This window comes from Equus quagga, chromosome 16 (genome assembly GCF_021613505.1).
Source record: "Equus quagga isolate Etosha38 chromosome 16, UCLA_HA_Equagga_1.0, whole genome shotgun sequence".
Lineage (NCBI taxonomy): Eukaryota > Metazoa > Chordata > Mammalia > Perissodactyla > Equidae > Equus > Equus quagga.
In genome coordinates, this window is record NC_060282.1 from 63406473 (window position 1) to 63431969 (window position 25497).

Genomic DNA, 25497 nt, shown 5'->3' on the forward strand with positions numbered 1-25497 from the left:
AATCCATGAATTTTTAATTTCATATTGTTTTATTTTTCACTCTAGAAGTCTGTTTTATATATTCCATTACTCTTCTTATCATACTCACGATTTCCTGTTTTTTTAAATATATGGTTTATATCTGAGATACTGGATTTAACACTGTCTGAGAGTGTTAAATAGTATCTGATAATTCTCCCAAGCTGCCATTTCTGCGTCTGTTTATAGTGATTGATTTATCTCCTGGTCTTGAGTTCTCTTTTCCTGCTTCTTGGAATGAATAGGCCTTCTTTTATTAGATAACAGGCATTGTGAATTTTATAATTTACATTTCTTAAAATATTGTTGAGTTTTGTTCTGGAACACAATTAAGTTACTTGGAATCAGTTGGTTTCTTTCAAGGTTTGTTTCTAAGCTTTTATGTGGCATATTCAGAGCCCTGCTATTAAGGCAATATCCTTCTAGACACTACTTGATTCTTCTTATATTTGAAGGTCTTTCCACTCTGGCTGTTCAGAACACAGATTCTTTCCAACTCCATGTTAACTCCAGATATTGCAGCACTTATTCTCTTTCTTCTTTATACTTCTTTCCCCAACCTCTGGTACTTTCCTCCCATGTATGTGCAGATCAGTCCTTGGTCAAACACTCAAGAAAAACTCTCTACAGATAGATCTCTTGGTGCTATCTCAGTGCACTTCCTTTCTCTGAGGTTCCCCCTCCTAACAAATTCTGGCCATCTTGGCCATCCTCAAATTATAACCCTGTCTCCTCTACTCAGCCAGACCTTGGGGCTTTGATTGGGTTTCCCTTAGCACTGAGCCCTGGAAGGTTTCTGTGGGCAGTCAGCTGGGACAACTGTAGGTCTTACCTCATTTGTTTTCTGAGGGATCACTGTTTTGAGCTGTCTGTTATCGATTGTCTGAAAATTGCTGTTTCATTTATTTTGTCTGCTTGTGTAGTTGTTTAAGGTATGAGGACAAATCCAGTTCCTGTTAGTACATCATGACCAGAAGTGAAAGTCTCCCAGAGACTGTTCCATGTTATACTGCAATTCAGAACCTTGGTTTAATCCAAACATCTGCCTTCTCTACTTCTATTTCTGAGATGCTGGGGTGATGCTGGGGGAAATCACATAAATGTGAGCAATGGCGACATTATATTTTTATGGTTCTCAATTTCAGCTGCCTTCTCAGCACCATTTCCCATTACAGCTATTTCAAATGCTTCCCAACCTCTTCAAGTCCCCAATTCCAACATCTAGAATCTTTCTTTAAGCAAATTAACCTCTTTTATATGTTACAGAGGAGATTAAGTGTATCTTAATGGAAATTCCTCAAATCTCCCATCAATATACCTAAAAACACATCTATTTCTACTTCTATTTTTCTCTTCCAATCTTTTAGGGAGATGTGGTCTTGGCCTGTTCAAATCAAGTCTTTCCTCTGTACTCATTTCATATTTCCTTTACTCTTTTCTGTGACTTTGATCAAAGATTACTTCTTTTCTGTGTTGCATTTTTCGTTTATTATATTTTGCTTCTTATTGTACCTTTATTATTTTGTTTTAGAACATGATTATTGCAAAAGATTAAAACTCTATAGAAGAGTAAAAGCCAATCCCCACAAATATAAAAAATTAATAATTTATTTTAAAAATCAGCTATTGACATTGTTTTCTATTTCTGTGTAGTGGTCTCTTGAAGAACATCCTCCATTACCTTGTGAGCGTGGCTGATAGAGACCACAGTGCAGGCAACTACTGTACTTTGAATAACACTCCAGTTCCTCAGTGCAGACCTCAGCCACGTGTTCCTTACTCAGAATCTTTCAATGACCCTCTCTTTTGCAGACCAAAAGCCAAAATTCTAAACATGACCCAGGAGAACTTACACAGACTGGCCCGTCCTATCACTCATCTCCATCCCTTCTACCCCATTTCATCCTAGCCTCACTGGCCTCTTTATATCCCTTGTATAAGAAACACATTGTGGGTATTTGGCTCTGCTGTTCTCTCAGTCTGGAATCTTCTTTCTCAGATATCCATGTGGCTTGTTTCCTCACTTGTTTCAGGTGCCTCCTCAGAATTCATTTTACCAGGCTTTCAGTGACTACTTTCCATAAAAGAGCAATGTTCCTATCCTGCCTCTGCACTCCTGGCAATATTTCACTTTGTAGCTTTTCAAATTACCGATATAGTAATATGGTTATCTGTTTATCAAGTGTCTCTCTCCACTAGACTGCAAACTTCATAAAGGCAAGGATGTTTGTATTTTTGGTTCACTCTTGTATTAAAGGCACCTTGAAAGGTAACTGCCATGGAGGAAACACTAAAAAAGGCTTGGTGAATAAATGCTTTATATCCCTCTTCCATCTACATTCCATGGTTTTTGGAGCACAAACACTTGTGTGGTGAGGTCTCAAGTTGTTTCCATGGACAGCTAAAAGCTCTGCTGGAACAATCCTCTGCCACAAATCCTGGGATTCTTGTTTCAGTCCTGCTTGTGAGCCTATATTCTCTATTTCCTTGAGATAATTTTACTTCAGGAGGTTTCCCTTACATGGGACTTAGTGAGGCAACTCTGATCCATTTCATTAGGTCTAGGTAACTTCAGATTTCAGGGAACAGATCTGAATCTTGTCAAACTGATGACCTAAAATATAACCATCTTTGTCTACCAGGAAAAACTAACCTTAATTGAAGTACAAAAAGTTCCATATTTGCCAAAGAGCCACTTAACCCTTCAAATAAAAGTATATTCCTTTAATTAAAAGAAAACCTATTATCTGCTACACATATACATATGTAATTTTTTAATTTATATAAGTGGGATTATAATTTATTTACTATTCTTCACTCAACCTGCTTTCCTTAATCTATTATTATCATTTTCTCATGTCAGTACATAAATAGTTGATTTATTCTCTTTAATTTTTTCAAATCTGTCATTTTATTTTTAAACTCTCCCATTGATTTCAACTTATGACTCTTTTAACATCACTGTACATCCTTGTACATACACCTTTAAATTGTTATTTTCTGAAGAAATTATTATAAGTGGAATCTCTTGACCCAAATGTGTGAACATTTAAAATTTAGTTTTATTGCCAAATTATCTTCAGAAAACTGTGCCATTTTATACTCACACCAATAATGCAAATTACTTCATAGTTTCCCATATTATCATCATCACTGAGCATCATTGTTTTTCAGTCTTTTTAGATCTAATGGGGAAGATAAGGTGTCTCATTGTTTTTATTTTGTACATCTTTGATTAGTACTAAGATTGAACATGTTTCTTCTTTATATTATCTATTTACATTTTTTCTTCTATGAATTTCATCTTCAGGATTCTTTCTCATTTTTCTGATAAGATGATTCACTTTTTAGTACATGATTACATTTTGTAGTATTTCATGTACACAGAATCAAGTCTGTTATTCACATCATCTGTATGTTTATCTATGTGTTGATTTTTTGACCTACGAAATTCTAGAAGAGTTTTTAAAACTGTTCTACTACCACCATGACTTTGTTTAATTCTCCTTATATTTTTAACACCTTTTGCTTTATGTATTAAAATGCAATGTTTTTGCGTATGCAAAAGTTAATGACTTTTGTATGCTTTTGATGGATCTTAATTCCTTGGCTGAGTAGTTTCTACGTAGTTGTTAAATATTTTTGTTCCAAAATGTGATATATCTTGCAGTTTGTCTTCAGAAGTTAGGGTTTTGTTAAAGTTTTAGCTCAAATAAAGTCTTTTTCTTTATTTTTGCTTTTTTTCATTAATTTCCTTTGTTATTATGGAGGGAAGTTCTGTAAAGTATGTTTTCTTCTGTCTTGGATTTCTCTGTTTTCTGTTTTCAACCTCTCATTGTTAACTAGTTCTATCTAATAATCCTGCTAAAGTTAATTTTAATAACAGTAGCAAGCAAATGAACAAATAACTCCTCTCCCCAATTCCTTGCTTATCTTAAACACTCTTCTATTCCCCAATTTATACTTTTTTCTGTCTTTTAATACTTAGGTTACACATAAGATTGTCTTTAAATCCACTGGTTCCTCATGTTCACCTTTTTTCTATACTTCTCTCTAAAATCTAGGCTCCTTCCTCACCTAACTATGGAATTCTGCTCAGGCAAAATCACCAATTGTACCTAAATTTCCACATTCAATCCATTTTTGTCAAGTTTCGTATTATTTGATCTCTTCTGCATTTAAAACCTTTTAACTCTCTTGTGGAAATACTTTTATCCTTTGACTTTTACAACATATTTACTTCTTGGACTCCTTTGCCATTTCTTTTTAATAAAGGTTTTTATTTTTTTCCTTTTTCTCCCCAAAGCCCCCCAGTACATAGTTGTACATTCTTCGCTGTGGGTCCTTCCAGTTGTGGCATGTGGGACACTGCCTCAGTGTGGCTTGATGAGCAGTGTCATGTCCACGCCCAGGATTCGAACCAACGAAACACTGGGCTGCCTGCAGCGGAGCTCGCGAACTTAACCACTCGGCCACGGGACCAACCCCCTCCTTTGCCATTTTTGTTTCCTCTGTATGCCCTTTGCACACACGAGTTTATCTGCATTTATAGACTCAGCATCTACCCATGTGTGGATCATCCTGCAATTTGTATCTCTAATGTAAATTTATCTCCTGAACTCCAGATATGTTGTATGCTGGATAATCTATGTGGATGTACCAAAAGAGTCTAAGAGAAAACACGTAAAACTGAACTCATCGTCTTCCCTCAACTATATTTGATTCCGATTTCTAAATAGAATGTGAAAGGCTTTGTTATAGCTACTGGATTCTAGATTGGTTTCCTTCTACTAGATCAATGATATTCAAATAAGAGGCTGGAGGATATGAGGGTGCATAGTCTCTCAGACTCTTAAGAAGGTCATACCTCTAGGTTAGAATTCATTTCTGGAATATCTCATCCGTATGATGAATGTTGAAACAGGAAAAAATGTGCAGAACTAATGTCTTGGATAGTAAATCCTTGAAGGCAGAGACTGGTGCCATTCCCTTTTGAAACTAGCATAGTACTTGGAGCACATTAAGAAGCCAATATGTGATGATTAAATTAATTGAACTGAGTCTTTGTTGAGCCTTACTTATAGCTTGAGACTTGCTTGAATGGTAGAAGGAAGAGACCAACATTTGCCACGGATAATTCTAACTGTAAACCACAGGAAACTAAAAGTTTTCTATAAAATTGAATTTTTTTATGCTGAATTGGGTAACTGTAAGACAAAAATGTTGAAGTCTAAAAAAAGTCAAAATTTCCCTTAATTTATATAATTTTACTTTGTCAAAAAATCAAATTTATTGGCACATTTAACTTGTAGATATGTTAACTTTATTATTTGGCATGCAAAAATATGTCATCTTTTTGACCCTAGTGTTTCTGCTTCCTCTTTAAACACTGTTGATTCTTTTATTGAATGCCCTAAAAGGTTCTGCCAGTTTTAAACCCAGGAGGCTGGTACCCCATCTGTTTAACTGGAAACCATCTAATCCAAACAGACACTTCTCTTCTTAGGAGGTATTTCCAATGCTCTGTGAAACCAAAACTTTCCATTCTGTGATGCATATATATCTCTCGATCTGACAATGTGTTGAACACATTGAGGTAAATGCCCAGATGTCCTTGCCACCATGGAGTTTGGCTACATTCTGGCCAAGCCCCAACAATAGAATTCTAGAAATGAGCAAGTTACCCACAAACAAAGAAACTATCTGGGAATCTAATTTGGTCCAAATCCATATCACTCACATCTTTCTGTGAAGCTAAAGGGAATCTTATGGGTTTAGATCAGATATAACCCAGCCCATTACATGAGAATAACCCAGACTGGTCCCAGAGCCCTAGGCTCTGAAATGTGGTATTAATAATCAAGAATGAACCTGCAGAGTGATATAGAAACTGGATTGACTTTTCAGAATTGCAGTTACATTGGGTATTCTCTTTGCAATGTGAAACGTGCTAGGCAACTTCTATTTTAAGATTAAGGGTACTTAGTTATCCGCTAATATTTACACAGACTGTCAAAAATTATCTGCTTTTCATAGATTATGATTATTGCATTTAATACCTCTATTTTTTTCTTCTAATGGATTACCTCTGGTGTCTGACATTGCTTTATTATTGTTAGAATGAATATTATGTGCCAAGATATACTATGGCTGAATGCTACTTGTTGGTTCCCTTGAAAGTCTGCTACTGCTTAATTTGGCTTCTTGATTTGTGGTTTGTTACTGGAGAAGAAGACGGTATTTAGTCATTACTAATTTCACAGAAATACGACTTTTTATTGTTGTTGAAGCGAACTTGCTTTCTGTCCATTTTTATTGCTTCCTAGCATGACATTAATCTTCCCCTTCACCAGAGAATCATTGGTTTATATAAATGGAAAGAGAGAGTCCCAAACTAATTTCCAAATCCTTTCCTCCTTTATTTTTCTTAATACGTTTGATATCCTTTCTATTCTTCTACAGTCCACATTTTATGCAATTTTACCATCTTTGATCTATTAATACTCGTTTCAGCCAATACTTCATTTAATGTTTTTCCTAAATGTTGTCACCTTAAAAATTATATTTCAAATGCCTTGATTTTCATGTTTCTTCTCCTGGTCTCTTTTTTCTGTGACAAATTTCTTGTCTTTCTATGGTCTTCAGTTTTTTGACCATTGACTGGTACACATTAGATTCCCTGGAGGCTAAGTAGGTAAATTTTTATTTCTAAAAGCACTTGTTTTAGTAGGTGAGATCTATGACTTTCTAGCTCTTACTGCTTTTTTTCCCCCTTTGATTCAAGTGTGACCTTAATATCCCATTAGTTTAGGTAACTTTCCTTACCATCTGGAATTCCCAAACTTGTGGAAGAGATCAGGAGGATGTGAGAATACCAAGGTGAAGAGCACTACCACATTCATCAAGATATAAGCACTTGAGTATTTCTGAATAGAAGTGTAATAGGTGGAGTGAAATAGAGCAATTTATGTAGTCTTGCCTTCTCCCCCCACCACTATACTGCTAGAAGTTTGATATCCTATCATATAGGCTCTCTAACATTTGAGTGTGTCCACAATGGAGTATGCCTAAAAATCCAAGCTGCACTTGTTTTTGTTTTGTCCAACTCTCATGGCACCATCAATTTTTAAAATACAGCTGTCCCTGAGTTGTGATGGTTCGATTTACAATTTTTCGATTTTATGACTCTGTGAAAGCAATATGCATTCTGTAGAAATCATACTTCGAATTTTGAATTTTGATCTTTTCTTGGGCTAGCGATATATGGAATAATGCTCTCATGATGTTGTCAGCGGCAGTGAGCCACAGTTCCCTGTCAGCCATGCAATCATGAGGGTAAACAACCTGTTCTTAGAACCATTCTATACCCATGCAACCATTCTGTTTTATACTTTCAGTGCAGTATTCAATAAATTACGTTAGATATTCAACACTTTATCATAAAATAGTCTTTGTGTGAGGTGATTTTGCCCAACTGTAGGCTAATGTATGTGTTCTAAGTACATTTAAGCTAGGCTAGGCTAAGCTATGATGTTCTGTAGGTTAGGTGTATAAAATGCATTTCCGGCTTAATGGTATTTTCAACTTACAATGGGTTTATTTGATCATAACCCCCTTCTAAGTTGAGGAAGATCTGTATAGTTCATAACCAGCTCTGGTAGCTTTTATCAGTGATGAAATCCAATTTTATTAGGCGGCAAGTAATCTGCATAATAAGGGAACTCAGAAGAATTAAGCACAAGCATTAGGATACTCATAGTCTATCTCTCTCTAGCACACATGTACACATACTCCCAAAAATATCAAGGCATCTCCAAATATCTGACTTATTCATTCACCTTTTTCAACGACCTTCTTCACCTTTATTTGCCCAGCACTTTTTATGCATTAGGCACAAAATGATAAATATAACCAAGGGTTGAGGCATTGTCTATGTGTCTGTATCCAATTTTTTTAAACTTTACAAAATATTCACCAGCATGATTTGTAATATTTTATCTTATCCATTCTTATGTAAACATAAAGTAAAATGAACAGCATGGAAATAGGGATCTTGTCTGGAAAGCAAACCCAAATTTTTTTGTCTAATAAAACTACTAAAATTTAATTGAATATTAAAAATGGGTAAAAGAATCTAGCATTGTTCTTGGAGCAGAGAAAGCAGTCAATAGACAACTATTTTTTCTATTATATTATTGTGTTTAATGTAAAACCTAAACTTTTTAAATCAAAAATGTTTAAAAACTATATTTTGTTATTCATTAATTAAAGGATGAATCTTCTCTTTTTGCTAAGATATTTAAAAATACTAATTATAGGAAAAGGAATTAAGACTTACTGCATTTAATGCCTACTTATTCTACTAAAATAGTCTTATGTGGGTGTACAAGTTTTGTAGTTTTGGAACTGCATAGCATAGTTTGAAGCAGCTGACATCTTGAATAACTGTATTTCAGAGGTTTGGATAAGATTGTTACTCACAAGAAAAGATGCAGAGATGAATATTCTAGTTTTGTGAACCTCTAAACCTCATATCTTTCTTAAATTATCCTTTCTGGATTTAAAATATTTTCATCTTATAAGAAAATGGCCTTAAATGACCACTCCCATCTTCTGAATCCTTTTATATGCTTTCCTAGAACCCAGCATGGTTTTCGAGGCACTTATCACATTTTTAAAATTATCTACTGGTGTAATTATTAGATTAATTTCTGATTTCCCCACCAGACTACAAACTCAGGGCATGAACCAAATCTGTCTTTTAATCACTGCTGATCTGCAAGTCTAGCACAGTGCATGACATCTAGTAGGTTTTACATCAACTCTTATTGAATGACCAAAGTCTATAGGTCTTATTTCTTATATCATGCTTTAAATATTGATGGCTAATTCTAAAAACTAAGGATTTCTTTAGATGCCTCTTGGTTGCTGGAGGAATTACTGGTCGAGTTAAGGTTTTCTTGTACCAGCTTCCTTCACTTCAATCATTAATCGTTTAATCATTCATTCCACAACTATTTTTTGAGTGCTGGTTATGTGCCAGCCACTGTTTAAGGAGCTGAGGATGGTCAGTGAATGAAAGTCAGGTGCCTGACTTTGAGGAACATACATGCTAAGGACCCAAAGTTTTTGTGGGTCAAAGCCTTTAAACACCAAGATGTAGCCAGACTTTATTATAAAGTTTAAGTATCTTTTAGCTACCTTAGTTGTAATAAGGCTTTTTGCCCAGAATAAGTATTTACATCTTCTTAACCATTCACACCCAACACCACCTCCTGCTTCTGAAGCCGCTCCCCAGCCTCACCCCTCGCCCCTTTACACCGGGCCTGAGGAAGAAGCGCCCACACTTTATGTCCCCCTCAGGACTTGTGGTTTGGAAAACAACCCTACAGTATCAGAATTTTTCTGCAGACTTGTTCAGTGCTCTTTCCAACTTGGTTTCTGTTTGTTTTACTCTGTGGTACCTTCGCTCTGTACCTCAGGCTACTGGCAGGAATAAGCAGCACTTAAAAAGTAATTTAGGAAATAAGTGTACTCCCCCTAGGGTGCAAATAAAAGGAAAAGTTGTGGTAAATAGCTAATGTAAGCAAAAGGTGCCTTGGGGGAACCCTAAGAGTCACTTCTTTCAAACCAGCAATAACTTCTGGTGCTATTGGTCCTGAGGCAGCAGCCGTCAACATTGTTTAAAAAAGCTCCCTTATGGTGTTCTCATTAATTAACTGCACTGTTTGTTGATTCTAGATTGATTCAGTTTGTTCTCTGGAGAGTGTTTTTGGAAACTCAGTAATGCCTTGATACGGAATTTCATCTTCAGGCCCTAAATTCCCAGGATGGTGGTTTACTGGGACATATAGAAGATGAAGTGAAAAAGAGATTTTGTTAGATAAAAATGATAATCAAAATATTTTAAATTCAGATGTAATTTTTGAAGATTTTCCCCACAGAGCAAAAAAATTACCTGAAGCAAAGTTTGACTGACAAGCGGTTTTAACAAACACAACAAGACAAATGGCATGCAAAACAGATAGGGAAGTATTTGTTGCTAATTACTTGAGAAAGCATTTTAATTAAGTTGTTTGCCAATTAATGCCTCATTTTTAACATTCCATAAATATTTAAACATGTTTCATAAACTTTCTTCCTATGGGCACATTTTCAAATGTTATCGTGGAGTTTCTTTGGGAATCTCATAAGAAAAAACTGTACAATTTAGAAGATTCTACTTGCCATTTTCATAAGTAAATAAGTAAATTGTTGTCTTTTTTATGTTGGTAGCTATTATACTTTAAAATGCTCTCTCTGCATAAACTTTTCTTCCACATTCTGCCACGAAGACTGAAAAAACGTAGGCTACATAATATTTTGATCTGCCATAAAAATTGAAAATAACAGAGCATAGAGGATAGTATGTTTAATTTTAATCTTTTAGTCAAATGCAAAAAAGTGGTTTTGGATCATTTAAGGAAATTCAACAAATAGCAATTGTTAATGTTTCCATGATCTTCAATCGAAAACCTCCAAAATGCTGCCTACCCAACTAAAATAAAATGAAAGACAATACACACAAGCGAAACAAAATGGGTTTGCTATTATCAAGTCGAGGCTTAATGTGTGACATAAGCTATCATGAACTTACCCAAAAATATCTCAAGCGTTTGGCTTCCCTCTGTCCCTGTTTACTCTTTCATTGGAACAGTCATGGTTCTGCTTGTGGCCTACTTTAAGTGGTTTTCGTGAAGCTGAGGGATGAGAATGTTAGGTTTAGAATTCAGCCAAAGGACTAAGGACACTCACTCCTTCATGGGCACATGCCATTTTCTTATCTAACTGAAACATTGGTGTTAGTGTCCTTGGACTCAATTTCAACGTTGCGGAGAGGTTTCCTTACACCTCCAACAAGAAATGCTCCAGACACCAGCTGGGTGTCCTACAATTTAACTCAATTCTGACACCATCTACCAAGAGAGAGCATCAGATTCCACAGGTTTCAGTCCTACAAGACTACCCCTCCCTTCCAACTTCAGATGCCAGTCGCAAGCCCATGTTGTTACCTGTACTTCTGGCCAACTGGCTATAAATCAGAGATTCCCATGACCTCCTTCTTGGGTTTGATTAATTTGCTAGAGCGGCTCACAGAATTCAAAGAAACATTTTACTTACTAGAGTACCCATTTGTCATAAAATGATATAGCTCAAGAACAGCCAGATGGAAGAGATGCATAGGGAGAGGTTTGGGGAAAGCTTCCATGCTCTCTTAAGGTGAGCCACTCTCCCTGAGATCTCTACATGTTCATCAACCCAGAGATCTCAAATCCTGTCCTCTTGGGGTTGTTTTGGTAAGGACGATTTGCCCTGAGCTAACATCTGTTCCCAATCTTCCCCTTTTTGCTTGAGGAAGATTGTCCCTGAGTTAACATCTGTGTCAGTCTTCCTCTATTTTGTGTGTGGGTTGCTTTCACAGCATGGTCACTGATGAGTGGTCTAAGTCCACATCTAGGAACCGAACCTGGGCCGCTGAAGTGGAGCTGCCAAACTTAAACACCACACCACTTGGTCGGCCCCTCCTCTTGGGTTTTTTATGGAGGCTTCATTAGATAGTCACGATTGATTAAATCATAGGCCATTGGAGATGGATTCAACCTCCAGGCCCTCTCCCCTCCCTGGAGGTAGAGGGGTGAGACTGAAAGTTCCAACTCTTTAATCACGTGGTTGGTTCTCCTAGCAACCAGCCCCCACCCTTAGGTGGGGTCTAAAATTCACCTGGTTAATGTAACGAGACACCTTTGTCACTGTCAGCACTTAGGAAATTCCAGGGGTTTGGGGAACCTTGAGTCAGGAACTGTGGACAAAGACCAAATAGATATGAGAAATACATTTTGGTCATCTGAATGACCAAACATGTATTTGCTATAAATCACCATATCACAATTGGCCATGTAGTAAATCCAAAGGTAAGTTCTGACCTACCTGGAATGGAAGCCATTAGCACATTTGCTAACAGGCCTTCTGCATAATGTGTTAGTCAGAAGCAAAGGAAAAATCCCACTACATTGGCACTTTTTATTCAATGGAAATCAGAGGTGAAGGAAGGGAGCTTCCAGGGGGTTTTCCTAATCTTGAAGCATTTGACCCTTCAGGGGCAATGGGAATAAGCAGAGCTGGTTAAGGTAGGTGAGCGAGAGGAGTTATACAGCACCCACTGGGAAATCTGCATTTCTGTGAGCACTCAGGAACAGTAGCATAGCACCACGGGGCCAATGACAAGGGTGTACAGCCCCTCTCTATGCCATCAATAGATCCCTGTTTCAGCGTGAGGAAGCCAAATTATACCCGTCCCAGATGGGAGAGTTGAACAGTAATAACAAAAGCACCATGGTACTATAGAAACTTAACTATGAAAATTACAGTTCAACTTAGTTCAATTACTTCTGTGATCATGTAAGTCTTTTTTGTTGCTATCTAGATGAAAACTAAAAGTAAAGATCTCCCAGAGAACGTGATCACTTGCAGGTGAAGATTATCACTTGCTACTACTTGTACTTGGGGAGGAAATCATATAATAGGAATGTAGGGTGCAAGAGTTTTGGGACTGCCTTACTATTGCCATGGCCCTCCCAGAATTTCTGTTTGCTTTGTTGGTGGTGATGGAAGTAGGTCCTTGGAGTTGTGTGGACATTAACACTCTGTACTCAGTTTAAATAAGGTAAATGGCATTGTCTCCTTCTACTTTCAGTTTGCTGAATAAATATTTCTATCACCTTGGACTTGTGGTTTAGTTAGAGTTTAATTAGAAATCAAATTTCAAATGGTCTTGAAACTATGAAGAGAAAAAACAAGAAAAAAGGCAAAAGGGGAGCCAGCCCAGTGGCATAGTGGTTAAGTTCATGTGCTCCACTTTGGCCTCCTCGGGTTTGCTGTTTTGGATCCTGGGCACGGACCTACACACTGCTCATCAAGCCATGCTGTGGCGGTGTCCCACATACAGAGTGGAGGAAGATTGGCACAGATGTTAGCTCAGGGCCGGTCTTCCTCACCAAAAACAAAAACAGAAGAAGAAGGAAGAAGGAAAGGCTCACATGAGGGGCCTTTCACATCTGAATGGTGAACGGGGGAAAATGCCAAAATTATATGGGTCACACTGCTACTTCCAGCTATGAGGGAGTAACTCGTACTGGACTTGTCTTCCTGCTGTACATAACTAAAAGCTGGACAAAGATATATGGAGCTGTTTTCAGACATTACACAACAGCAGTGCAAGACTGCAATTCCTGAGAATGGCTGGCTTGGCTCTCTGCCTAGAGGCACTTTCCTGACCAGTGTGCAGGCAGAGATCCCACAATGAACTGGCTGAGTCAGGGCAACAGAGGCTGGAGTCAGGGCAACAGAGGCTGGAGTCAGGCAAGGCTCAGGCAGCTGGTATCTTTGGAATAGACGATCAGAGGAGACAGGGTGGGGGGCCACAGAGAAGGAGCTCCAGAGATTTGTAGGAACCTGGATTTGGCTGTTGAACACTAACCTGGGCACACACAGGGTGAACCTCTGTGGGATCGGACAAATGATGACAAGAGCTGTAAAGGGAACAATTTCCAGATGTTCCTCTGGGCTCAGAGAGCTGGAGCACAGAACAGCCTGGACGGAGCGTCAGGCCTTGCGAAGAAACACTGAGGTGCAGAATAAGCTAAAACTCAGGAAAGCAGTGGGTTTTTAAAATAACCGTGAACAATGACATAGTTTCATCTTCCTTTGTGACCAATTAATAGAATCTGAACGTTTTGAAATTTCCTTTATGATATTTTTTCTCTTAACTCTGAATTATTTTGACTTGCTTTAGTTTCCAAATATATGGATTTGAGGGAATATATTTTCATTATTGATTTTTGGTTTTTTAGAATTTTGTGACATCGTTTTGGGGCCTAAAACAGGGTCAATTTTTGTGTTTATTCCAACTCTGCTTGAAAAAAAAGTGTTATCTTTATTTGGGGAATGCAGCAGTGTCTTTAGAATAATTCATTGGATTAAATTTGTTAATTCGGCTGTTCAAATCTACACCCTTACTGATTTCGCTCTGGACATACATTAAAATTTACCACTATGATTGTAGATTTACTGATTTCTCCTTATTTTGACTATTTTCGCTTTGTATAGGAGGCAAGGTTGCAATGAATGCAGGTTATGATTGTTATTTTCTTGGTGAAATATTTCTTTTATCATAGCACGTTAAATTCTTAGTTCTGATATTATCAACCAATCAGTTTCCTTTTGTTCAGTATTTGCCTGATATATCTTATTATATCCCTTTTCTTTCAAATATTCCACATACTTACTTATGTTTTATGCATACTGTAAAAATTTACAGGGGCCTTTGGTTTCTTTCTTATATTCCTATCCGAGGCTGTCCTTTTAAGTATTTACTTGTATCTTTTTTTTTTAAGTTTTCTGTTAACCATGGTTTTTCTCTGCTTCCTTTTTTCCTGCCTTTTAGTAGACTTTTGGAATTTTCTGTATTCTATTTACTTTCCTCTACTAGAAAGCTTCCTCCTCTTTGGAAGTTACTCATTAATCTTTCATTCTCTCAGTAGTTGCCTTTAAATTTTAATATGCATACCAAGGACAGTCTAAAGTTGATCAATATTTCTATTCTCCTTTTAAATAATTATCTCACACTCACCTTCTCATATTCTTTCAGAGTAGTTTTGATCTACTTTACTTTTAACACATCTACACCCTACCCCCCAAATTATCCAGATCCCTCATTATTCCCCAAGTTTAGAGTGGCATTTCCTGTCCTTGATTTGCTGACGAGAGGGTTTTGTGGTTCCTGACTATGCAGGAAGCTCAGCTCCTTGTCACTGACTCACACAGGCTTATGACTGCCTCTTCCGTGGGTATTAGAACTGCAGCTCCCAACCGTGAGGACAAGATCCATTTTATTTAACAGTTTATTTGTTAAGTAAAGTGGAACTCCAAGTAAGAATATAGATTGTAATTGGTTGATATTCTCTTAAGTATCTTTTAATTTATTACTGTTGTTCAGTCCCACCCCCGCCCCATTCTTGCAGTTCATTTATCAAAGAAACCAGGTAGTTTTCCTGTAGTTTCTCATAGTCAAGTTTCCTCATGGCATCCCTGTCCTGTTTATCATGTTCCTGGGTGGCTAATTTTCCTGTAAACTGGCAGTTAAATCTGGGGATTAATCACATTCTGTGAGGACCTGATGCCCAGAGAGTCATTCAGTATGAGTTCCTGTCGCTTGACTTAGAATTTCTCATGCATTTCTGCCACTGTGGCGTGTCCTTTCTCTCTTGCTTCTTCGTCTTTTTAAAAAAATTGTACCTTTATTTTGGAATAGCTAAAGATTCACAAGAAGTTGCAAAAACAGACAGAGCTTTTGTGTCACTTTCCTTCCAGCTCCCCTCAATGGTAATGCTGTGTGTGTTACATAACCATAGTGCATTGGCAAACCCAGGAAATGGACATTGGCATAGTACTATTAGCTCAGGTACAGATATTTTTCAGATTTTGCCTTTTTTTTTATTGTGGTAAGAACACTTAACATGAGATCTTCCCTCAACAGATTTTTAAGTGTACAATACAGAATTGTTATCTGTAGACATAATGTTGTATAGCAGATCTGTAGAACTTATTCGCCTTGCATAATCCTGGTGGATTGATCTTTTTATTCTTATACAATGTCCTTCTTTGTCTCTTGTGATATCTTGTGACAGGTTTTTAATTTAAAGTCCATTTGTCTGATATAGTATATTCATGTCTACTCTCTTCTGGTTACCATTTGCCCAGAATATCTTTTTTCATCCCTTTATTTTCAGCCTATGTATTTCCTTAAAACTAAAGTGAGTCTCTTGTAGACAGCATATAGTTTGATCTTGTTTTTTATTTATTCAGCCTCTCTATGTCTTTTGATTGGGGAATATAATTCATTTACATTTAAAGTAATTATTTATACGGAAAGGTTTGCTATTGCCATTTTGTTGTTTTCTCTTTGTAGTTATTTTGTCCCTCTTTTCCTCTTTTGCTATCTTCTTTGTGTTTATTTATTTATTTTTTTGGTATTGATATACTTTGATTGCTTTCTCTTTTTCTTTTGTGTAACTTCTATAGGTATTTTCTTTGTGGTTACCATGAGGTTTACATAAAATATCTTATAATTATAAGTTTATTTTAAACTGATAAAAAACTAACTTCAATCACATACCAAAAATACACACTTTTACTTCCTCACTCCCTATACTTTATATTATTTACGTCACATTTTACATCTACTTATAGTTTGTATCCATTAACATATTTTGTTATAGTTATTTTTAATACTTTTTATAACTCTTATACTAAAATTAAAAGTGATATACCCAGCACTGTTACAGCAATACAATATTCTGTATTTGTCTATATATTTAACTTTACTAATGAGTTTTATACTTTCTAATACTATTGTGTTGCTATTTAACATCTTTTGTTTCAAGCTGAAGAACTCCCTTTAACATTTCTTGTAAGGCAGGTCTAGTGATGATGGACTTCCCCAGCTTTTGTTTGACTGGGAAAGTCTTTATCTCTCTTTAGGTTTTGAAGGACAGTTTTGCCAGGTATAGTATTCTTGGTTAACAGTTTTTTCTCTTAGCATTTTGAATATATCATTCCACTCCCTTCTGGGCTGCTATGTTTCTGCTGAAAAATCTACTGATTATGTTACATAGATTTCCTTTTATGTGACAAGTTGCTTTTCTCTTGCTGCTTTCAAACACTTTGTCTTTGACTTTTGACAATTTGATTATAATGTGTCTTAGTGTGGATTCCTTAAATTATTTGGGATTCTTTGGGTTTCTTGGATCTGGATCTTCATTTTCCTTCCCAACTTTGGGAATTTTTCACCCGTTATTTCTTTGATTAAGCTTTCTGGTCTTTTCTCTCTCTCTTCTCCCATAATGTGTACATCGGTCTTCTTGATGGTCCTGTAAATCCCTTTCTTCACTTTTGTTTCCTTTTGCTCATCTGACTGAATAATTGTCTATGACCCTGTCTTTGAGTTTGCTGATGATCCTTTCTTCTGCTTGATCTAGTCTGTTGTTGTACTCTTCTAGTGAGTTTTTCAGTGCAATTATTGTGTTTTTTGTGTCATGATTTCTGCTTGGTACTTTGTTTTATTTTCATTTTGTTAAAATTCTCACTTTGTTCACTCAGTGTTCTCTTGGCCTTAGTGAGCATCTTTATGATGGTTATTTTGAATTCTCTGTCAAACATGTCTTCAGTTCATTAAGGTTAGTTTCTAGAGATTTATCTTATTCCTTTATTTGAAACATATTTCACTGTTTCTTCATTTTCCTTGACTTTCTGTGTTGGTGTCTGTGCATTAGACAAAAGAGCTACCTCTCCAAACCTTCATGGACTGGCCTCATACGAGAGAATATTCTCACCAATCAGCCTGGCCAAAGATTCTGGAAGCCTCTTAAATTTTTGTGATAGTCCAACCTGCTTTCTTTTTCTTAGTGGCTCCCAGGTATTTAGAGTATACTGGGTCCTGTCAGTACTCTAAAACAAGTGAGACTCAAGTCAGTTCCTCAGGCTGCCTCCAGAAAAGTTGGATCTTTAGACACTTTTCTAACTCTTTCCCTCCCTAGGAAGAAGCTAAGATCTGAGATTTTTCACCTGTTTTCTCTGCACTAACCCAGAGCGAGAGACTGTGGTAAGTAGTTGAGTGCTAGGTCAAACAACCATCAAACCACAAAGCTCCCTCATGCAGCTAGAGTATGCCAAGTCTGGTTAGTGCAACAAGATGGGCAAGACAGATGTCAGTCCTTTGAGCACCCCCTTGAAAAGTTGGGGCATTGCACATGTAGCGTAACTCTTTCCCTCCTCAAAGAGAAGCTGGGAGCTGGGGTTTATTACCCACTTTCTCTGTGCTGAGCCAGGGGGAGGAGTTATGGCGAGTTTTGGTCCCCCAGCACACAAAAGACTCAAACCCCAGTATGTACCACTACCTGGGATTTTCTTTCTCTTTTACCACCTGTTTGTGAGGAATAAATTTCCTTGGGTTAGAAAGAGATTACCTATAATGCGTAATTTCTGCTTCTTGTATGCTTGTTTTATAGAAGTTGGCTTCTAGTTATAAATCTACTTATAGAAAAAGAAGTATTGATGATCACAGGGGAAGGGGCAGTTTTCAGGCTGACTGGCAAAGTGGCGTCCACTCAGCAGATGTATAGCCACTCACTCTCCTGACTGGATCACACTTTCTATTTCCAAGTCTGGAAGGCCAAAGGCAGGAACAGTTGTAGCACCTTCTGCTTAATTTCAGATAACTGTTTTTGGTGGGCTGCCAATTGCATTTTTTTTAATCCATATTTTCTAGCCTTATAGCAAAAGGTTGGAGTCACTCTAATAAGGTCTGAAACAGATCTCGTCAATGTGGCAGTGTGAGCAGACATTGAACTCATCTCCTCTCATGAATGCAACCAGGTTACAACTATTTTTGGAAAAATTACCCCGAATTGAAAACTGAAAACTGGATAAAAAGAATCCCCACAACAAGGGACAGTCCTGATGAAGGCAGAAGAGGCAGAAATTCCTTCTGGAGAGGAAAAAAGCCACCTTTGGGAGCAGCGGAGCTTCTCAGCTGGTCAGGTGGGAGACACCCTAAGGTATGCAGCCCTCCCTGGAGGAGTGAGGTCCAGAGCAGGGGCGATACTGCTGTAAGCATACTTCAGACTCACCCCAACTGAGATGGTGGTCTTACTCTCTGGCTTTGCTGGCTATTAACTGCAGCGAAGATACCCCTAGAAAAGCTATCAGCTGGAAGCCGAAAAGACCTGGGTCTTAAAGGGCCCGCACACAAACTCACTCACTGCAGCAACGGAAAATCACCAGAGAAAAGGCTGACAGTCCTTTGGTGAAACAAGACTCACCTGGTGGTCTCTGGAGGCATCTTGGTGAGAGGAGGGACCTCTCCAGAGACTGAGACATTGGTGGGGGCCATTGTTCTGAGCTAGTCCGGGTGTGCTGACAAGGACCTCCGTGGGTTCCATTGAGGTTCATCCTTTGGCCGGTTAGCCCAGGTGTCTGCCACGCCCACTAGGGCACAGATTTAATCCAGTTCAGCCAGGGCAGGCAACCCGCCCTAGGGACTGGCCCCACCTAACAGCAAGCCTTCAGGCTACTTTTCAGCCTGCATTGGCTGGGTGCTTGATCCTCTACAGGCAGGCGAGGGTGTCTGCCTCTGTGGGGCAGGGCTTGTGTGAGGACCTGGTGAACTGTGGGGGGCATTGGTGAAGAGGTAGGGGCCTCTGCACTGCAGCATCGGGGTATGCTCCAGGGAGTTGAGGAGTGTGCACAGACCAGGACTGTGTTGACAGTGTATTTGGTCCTGTGGGGGGTAAGACTTATCAGGTCAGAAGACCTGTGCTTCACAAATAGCCATAAAAAGGATCAGCCCCACCTTCCAAAGCCTGAAACAAACAATTGAGTGCCCCCCTCCACCCCGTGCCTAGGGCCAGCCCCACTCTGCTGCACTCCTAAGAGAACTGACACAGCCTTGTAGGCCTGAGGCCTATCACAACTGTAAGTCCCTGAGCATAGCAACCAGCTACACTGCAGGTACTAACTCAATTAAGAGGAAAACCACAATAGGAGTGTGCTGATAGACTTTGTAGCCAACAGTGCTGAGGCTCCCCAAACGGGATTTACAAACAGCTGACCAGGGAAGGAAAGATTAGACTCCCTGGGCACCTGCAGTGGGAGCAACCCTGCCACAGCAGGACACAAGTAGCCCACAAAGGGGTCACTCCTGGTTCTTATGGACTGGTGAGGAGAGGGAAGCACACTGCTGGGCCTCAAAAGGCATCGCATACGTAAGGCCACTTCTCCAAGATCAGGAGACATAGCCAACTCACCAATACATAGAAATAAGCACAGAGAAAGAGGCATAATGAGGAGACAAAGGAATACTTTTTGAGCAAGAGAACAGTACAAAACCCCAGGAAAAGGACTAAATGAAACAGAAACAAGTGATCTACTCGACAAAGAGTTCAAACAAAATATCATGAGGATGCTCACAGATATGGGGAGAAGAATGGATGAACACAGAGAGCACATCAGCAAAGAATTGGAAGATATAAAAAAAAACAATCAGAAATGAAGAATACAATACTGGAAATGAGAAATTCACTAGAGGCACTCAATAGCAGAGTAGAGGATGCAGAAGAATGGATCAGTGAGGTAGACAAAAGACTAGCGGAAATCACCCAAGCAGAGCAGAAAAGAGAAAAAAGAATTAGACAGAATGAGTACAGTCTAAGGGAACTCTGGGACAATATCAAGCATGCTAACATTCGGACTATAGGTGTCCCAGCAGAAGACGAGAGAGACAAAGGGGCAGAAAATTTATTTGTAGAAATAATAGATGAAAATTTTCCTAACCTGAGGAAGGAAACAGACATCCAAGTTCAGGAAGCACAGAGAGCTCCAGACAAGATAAGCTCAAAGAGGCCCACACCAAGACATATCATAATTAAAATGTCCAAAATTAAAGGCAAAGAGAGAATCCTAAAAGCAGCAAGAGCAAGGCCACAAGTGACATATAAAGGGAAGCCCATCAGACTATCAGTGGACTTCTCAGCCGAGACCCTACAGGCGAGAAGAGAATGGCACGATGTATTTAAAGTGCTAAAAGGAAAAAACCTTCAGCCAAGAATACTCTATCCATCAAGGTTGTCATTCAGAATGTAAGGAGGCATAAAGTGCTTCCCAGACAAGCAAAAATTAAAAGAGTTTATCACCAAGAAACCAGTTCTGCAAGAAATGCTGCAGGGAGTTATTTAAGTGGGAAAGCAATGACCACAAATAGAGATAAAAAAAAATTATCAATAAAACAAAACAACAACAAAAAACTAGGCAATAAAATCACTTGTAAGATAAAAATATAGTAAAGGCAGCAGATCAACTACCTGTGAAGATATTATGAAAGTTAAAAGACAAATGTACTCAAATCACCTATTTCAGTGATAAGAAAGTAATAGATAGACACATACTAGACTATATATGATTAGAAAAACATATAATGTGGGAGGAGGGAAGTGAAAAAGTAGAGCTTTTAGAAAGATGTCAAGCTAAAGAGTCTATCAGCTCAATATAGACTATTATATGCATAGAATATTAAATAGAATCCTCATTGTAATCACAAATCAGAAACATACAACAAGCAAGAAAAAAAGTAAGACAATAGAAATCAAACATATTACTAAAGATAGCCATCAAACCACAAGGGAAGAGAGCAAGAGAAAAAGAAAGGAACAGAGAAGAACTACTAAAACATCCAGAAAAAAGAAAGTGACAAAATGGCAGTAAATGCATATTTATCAATAGCTATTTTAAATGTCAATGGACTAAATGCTCCAATCAAATGCATAGGGTGGCCAATTGGATAGAAAAACAAGACCCATGTATATACTGCATACAAGAGACACACTTCAGACCTACAGACACTCACAAACTGAAAGTTACAGGATGGAAAAAGATATTCCATGCAAATGGCAAAGAAAAGAAAGCAGGGGTAGCAATACTTATATCAGACAAAATAGACTTTAAAAAAAAACTGTAACAAGAGACAAAGATGGGCACTACATAATGACAAAGGGAATAATCCACAAGAAAATATAACGCTTGTAAATATCTATGCACCCAACATAGGAGCACCTAAATATATAGAGCAATTATTAGCAGACATAAAAGGAGAAATAGACAATAACACAATAATAGTAGGGGAATTTAACACTCCACTAACACCAATGGATAGATCATCCAAAGAGAAGATCAATAAGGAAACATTGGCCTTAAAGGACACATTAGACCAGATAGACTTAGTGGATATATACAGAACATTCCATCCCAAAACCACAGAATACACATTCTTTTCAAATGCCCATGGAACATTCTTCAGGATTGATCACATATTAGGCCACAAAACAAGTCTCAATAAATTTAAGAAGATCAAACTAATACCATGCATCTTTTCTGACCACAAAGGTATGAAACTGGAAATCAACTACAGAAAGAAAACCAGAAAAGCCACAAAAATGTGGAGATTAAACAAAATACTACTGAACAACGTTTGGGTCAATGAAGAATCAAAGAAGAAATCAAAAAATTCCTGGAGACAAATGAAAATGAAAACACAACATCCCAAAACCTGTGGGATACAGCAAAAGCAGTTCTAAGAGGGAAGTTTATAGCAATTCAGGCCTACCTCAACAAAGAAGAAAAATCCCAAATAGACAATCTAAAAGCACATATGAAGGTACTGGAAAAAGAACAACAAACAAAGCCCAAAATCAGCAGAAGGAAGGAAATAATAAAAATCAGAGCAGAAATAAATGAAATACAATAGAATACAATACAATAGAAAATACAATACAAAAATACAATAGAAAAAATTAATGAAATCAAGAGCTGGTTCTTTGAAAAGGTAAACAAAATTAACAAACCCTTAGCTAGACTCACCAAGAGAAAAAGAGAGAAGGCTCAAATAAATAAAATCAGAAATGAAAGAGGAGAGATTACAATGGACACCTCAGAAATACAAAAGATAATAAGAGAATACTATGAAAAGCTATATGCCAACAAATTGGATAATCTAGCAGAAATGAATAAATTCTTAGAAACATACAAGCTTCCAAAATTGGACCAAGAAGATGTAGAAAATTTGAATAGACTGATCACCAGTAAGGAGATTGAAACAGCAATCAAAAACCCTCCAGAAAATAAAAGTCCAGGACCAGATGGCTTCCCTGGGGAATTCTACCAAATATTCAAAGAAGACTTAATACTTATCCTTCTCAAACTCTTCCAAAAATTGAAGAGGAGGGGAGGCTTCCTAACTCATTCTATGAAGCCAACATTATCCTGATGCCAAAACCAGACAAGGACAACACAAAAAAAGAAAATTACAGGCCAATATCACTGATGAACATAGATGCAAAAATCCTCAACAAAATACTCGCAAATTGAATACAACAATACATTAAAAAGATCATACATCGTGATCAAGTGGGTTTCATTCCAGGGATGCAGCGATGGTTCAACATCCGGAAATTTCTCAACGTGATACACCACATTAACAAAATGAAGAATAAAAATCACATGATCATCTCAATAGATGCAGAGAAAGCATTTGACAAGATACAGCATCCATTTATGTTAAAAACTCTAAATAAAATGGGTATAGAAGGAAAATACCTCAACATAATAAAGGCCATATATTACAAACCCTCAGCAAATACATTCTCAATGGAGAAAAACTGAAATTTATCCCTCTAAGAACAGGAACCAGACAAGGATGCCCACTGTCACCACTCTTATTTAACATGGTATTGGAAGTCCTAGCCAGAGCAATCAGGCAAGAAAAAGAAATAGAAGGGATCCACATTTGAAAAGAAGAAGTGAAACTGTCACTCTTTGCAGATGACATGATTTTATATACAGAAAACCCAAAAGATGCCACTAAAAAACTTTTAGACACAATAAAGGAATTCAGTCAAGTGACAGGATACAAAATCAACATACAAAAATTAGTTGCTTTTCTATACACTAACAACAAAGTAGCAGAAAGAGAAATTAAGAATACAATCCCATTTACAATTGCAACAAAAAGAATAAAATACCTAGGAATGAACTTAATAAAAGAGGTGAAAGATCTGCACACCAAAAAATATAAAACATTGTTGAAAGACATCAAAGAAGACACAAAGAAATGGAAAGATATTCCATGATCTTGGATTGGAAGAATTAACATTGTTAAAATGTCCATACTTTCTAAAGCAATCTATAGATTCAATGCAGTCCCTATCAAAGTTCCAACAACATTTTTCACAGAAATAGAACAAACAATCCTAAAATTTATGTGGAACAACAAAAGACCCTGAATAGCCAAGGGTTCCTGAGAAAAAAGAACAAAGCTGAAGGTATCACACATCCTGATTTCAAAATGTACTACAAAGCCATAGTAACAGCATAGTAAAAGCCATGGTACTGGCACAAAAACAGACACACGGAACAATGGAACAGAATTGAGAGCCCAGAAATAAACCCACACATTTATGGACAGCTAAAATTCGACAGGGGAGCCAAGAGCATATGATGGAGAAAGGAGAGTCTCTTTAATAAATGGTGTTGGGAAAACTGGACAGCCACATGCAAAAGAATGAAAGTAGACCATTCCCTTACACCATGCACAAAAATCAACTCAAAATGGATTAAAGACTTGAATGTAATACCGGAAATCATGAAACTTCTAGAAGAAAACAGGCAGTATGCTCTTTGACATCGGTCTGAGCAGCATATTTTCAAGTCCCATGTCTGACCGGGCAAGGGAAACAAAGTAAAAAATGAACAAATGGGACTACATCAAACTCAAAAGCTTCTGTACAGCAAAGGAAACCATCAACAAAATTTAAAGACAACCTAACAATTGAGAGAAGATATTTGCAAACCTTATATCAGATAAGGGGTTAATATCCAAAATATACAAAGAACTCATACAGCTCAACAACAAAAAAACCAACAATGCAATTAAAAACTGGGCAAAAGATCTGAACAGAGATTTCTCCAAAGAAGATATATGGATGGCCAGTAGGCATATGAAAAGATGCTCAACACCATTAGCTATCAGGGAAATGAAAATCAAAACTACAATGAGGTACCACCTCACTTGGGTCAGAATGGCTCTGATTAACAAGACAGGAAACAACAAATGTTGGAGAGGGTGTGGAGAGAAGGGAACCCTTGTACACTGCTGGTGGTAGTGCAGAGTGGTGCAGCCACTATGGAAAGCAGTATGGAGTATCCTCAGAAAATTAAGGATAGATCTACCGTATGATCCAGCTATTCCACTGCTGGGTATTTATCCAAAGAACTTGAAAACACAAAGGCATAAAGATACTTGCACCCCTATGTTCATTGCAGCATTATACACAATAGCCAAGACTTGGAAGCAATCTAGGTGCCCATTGAGGGATGAATGCACAAACAAGATGTGGTATTTATACACGATGGACTACTACTCAGCCATAAGAAATGATGAAATCTGGCCATTTATGACAACATGGATGGACCTTGAGGGTATTATGCTAAGTGAAATAAGTCAGAGGGAGAAAGTCAAATACCAGATGGTCTCACTCATAAGTAGAGGATAAAGACAATGACAAACAAACACATAGCATTGGAGATTGGATTGGTGGTTACCATAGGGGAAGGGGGGAGGGGAGAGAGCAAAAGGGGTGATTAGGCTCACATGTGAGGGGATGGACTATAATTAGTTTTCGGGTGGTGAACATGATGTAATCTACACAGAATTTGAAATATATTATGATGTACATCCGAAAATAAATAAATAAATAAAAAGGTCTGAAACATGAGGCTCTCAAAAAATATAGGTTCAGAGATGTGGAAAAGTGGTCAGTGCTTCTAAGGGGAACA

General features: G+C 37.7%; 1 long non-coding RNA gene across 2 annotated transcripts in view; it reads left to right on the forward strand.

The window, feature by feature from the left end:
• Window positions 1-25497, forward strand: part of LOC124227984 (uncharacterized) — a 173378-nt gene that overhangs the window by 79014 nt on the left and 68867 nt on the right. The window contains exon 5 of one of the 2 annotated variants that reach the window (XR_006885597.1): window positions 17652-17716. The exons of the other annotated variant lie outside the window; for it this stretch is intronic. This is a non-coding gene — a long non-coding RNA (uncharacterized LOC124227984). The remainder of the gene's footprint in view (window positions 1-17651; window positions 17717-25497) is intronic. 2 annotated transcript variants of the gene reach the window in all.